This window comes from Tupaia chinensis, unplaced genomic scaffold (genome assembly GCF_000334495.1).
Source record: "Tupaia chinensis unplaced genomic scaffold, TupChi_1.0 Scaffold000281_1, whole genome shotgun sequence".
NCBI lineage: Eukaryota > Metazoa > Chordata > Mammalia > Scandentia > Tupaiidae > Tupaia > Tupaia belangeri.
In genome coordinates, this window is record NW_006159764.1 from 1156326 (window position 1) to 1158957 (window position 2632).

Below are 2632 nucleotides of genomic sequence, written 5' to 3' on the forward strand. Positions count from 1 at the left end.
CCTGGGGGGTGATTTCTCGCTTTCTGTCTCTCTGTCTCTCTCTGTCTGTCTGGTGAGCGCACGTGCCCTGTAGCAAAAACCTCTCCAAACAACAACAAAAAATTCTTATCATGATATGATTTAAAGATGTATATTGAACTGCCCAATCGCATATCCTCAATTAGGGACATTTTCTATAAAATGAAATTTTATATTATGTCATATATGACCATGTTAGTATTATCATTTTACATGCTCTTAAAATTAAAATTTAGCAACATACAGTTGAGATACACAACGTATGTTTCAGATTCTATCATATACTAAAACATACTTCCCTGAAAATTGCTTACACACATAATCCTTGTGGGAGAACATAGGCAATTTCAGTCATATTATGAAGCTTTTTCCTCAAGATTTGAAGTTTCAGGTTGAGCTTACGAAACATATGAAGTAAGTAGAGATGCTCACAGCCAGAAAGTCTGAGCTCTCTTTGCTGTGCTGAAGTGTGGTATAGTAAGTGGTCTGTAGGCTTCTTTCCCTTTCTTCTGCCTATTAACACAATTGATTAATGAAGGCAAAAAAAATCACAGGAAGATCGACAGTATCTTAAAATAGAAGGAAGGTTTTTCTTTTTCTTTCTTTCTTTTTTTGGCCGGTTTCTTGGGTCTGTCATTTTTCCTAGGGGGAGGAAAACATCAAACTAGGAGAGCTATCTCAGACTGAGCATCACTATTGTCTCTAAAGCCTGTCTCTCTAGCAAGCAGTTATTTATTCCAACTTGGAAATAACTACTATGATCAATCAGGCATTTAAAATTGAGCCACTTCAAACTGTTTGAAAATTGATTAAATACACATATTTTATCTGGTTTCCCTTTCATATTTTATCTCTCTCTGGGCCCTGGAGATAGAAATTATTTGTCAAGTAGTCACTGACACTTTTCTTCAATGTATTCCTAGAAAATGAAATATGCTAGAAAGTTACAAATACACTTATGTAGTGCCCTGATAGCAATTGTAACACAGTCCCTAATTTCAGTGATGTCAAAACAGTTGTGACATAGAATATATAATATTAAAATGGCATGTCTGCGTCTGTGTGACAGAAAAAGGGGGAGGCAGCAGGAACAAGAGAAAAATTAAAACTTTACAATAGGGGAAAAATTCAGTGAGTTAAAAATTACCCCTAGAAGTGTTTATGTCAGCACAAATATTTAAATATATTCTTTGCAAATTTCATATAAAAGCAAATTTCTTTTCCTTTCTTTCTCTCTCTTTTTATTTTCCCACTTTTTTTTTTTTTTGTAGAGGTTTTTTGCTATAGGGTGCGTGTGCTCACCAGAGAGACAGATAGAAAGCGAGAAATCACCCCGGGGTGGGGGGGGTGGCCACACTGAAATCCCTTCTCCTCCATTCTCCTCTCGGATACACAGAATGACAATCCCGCCAGCAGCAAAGTAAAGCCTATTTCCTTCAGGCCAGGTGTCAGCCCCAGAGGTTGTCTTCCAAGAGGATCCACCCAAAAGAGGGTTGAGAACAAGAACAGAGTGAGGCTAGTGAGGAAGTCACCATTTCTCTTTTGTACTTTTGAACTACAGTTAGACCTGATAGAGGCAATCTAAGTTAGACTAGAAATGGAAGTCTCGATAGGGTAGAACTACACTCTTAACTGGATTATGTGAAAACATTGAGCTGACTAGAAAAGTCTTGGGAGTCTTTCTGGAACCCCCTCCAGAAGCAAAGAAGAATAAGCAAATCCATAGAGAGGCTGAACATGACAGAGAGATGATGAAATGCTTCACATGTGGCTGAGATAATAGTCATTTATTCCTCAAAAAACTTTAGACTTCCCCCATCCTCCAAAATGAAAACAAGGTCTACATTTGCTGCCGTGGGCAAGCAGGGCTTTTCACCGTTTGACCCTTTTCTATCATGTTTACCTTCATCTCCCAGCCCTTCCACATCCAAACCCAAATTAGTCTCATTCGATACATATGTATCATTTCACACCACGAGGTCACTACTAGCAACCCTGCATGGGATGAATTTCAAATCTGCCCACCTTTCAAATTTTTACCCATCCTTTAAACTTTTGCTGATAGCCCACGTCTTCAAAGAAACCTTCAGAGATTCCTGCTAGTAAGATTATAATCACTGTCTCTTATTACATATCTATTATCTCAAACACACACACACACACACACACACACACACACACACACACACACATATACATATATATATTAGAAAGATTTTTGCCTAAAGGCTTGTACACTTTCCCAGGGGGAGAGAAAGACAAAGACAATGAGAGGGAAAGTGAGAACCCCCCCAGAGATGGCCATGGCACAGCCCCTTTTTCTCCATTCTCCTCCTGGGATCTTGGGGGTACATGCACATGTGCCTGGCAGAAATTTCAGGCCACTGGGTCCAGGACTTGAACTGCAATTGGCCATGTGGGAGTCCAGGGATGTAACTGCTATGTCATCTGCTGGTCCCATCTCATACTCTTTTAAAATATAATTAAATACGTGATTCACACATCTTTGTCATTCATTAAATTGTGCATAAATTCCTTGAGGCAAGATATTTGATCACTTTTAGGATCCTATCTAGCATTTAGCAAAGGATATGTACATAGAAGTCTCAGTAGA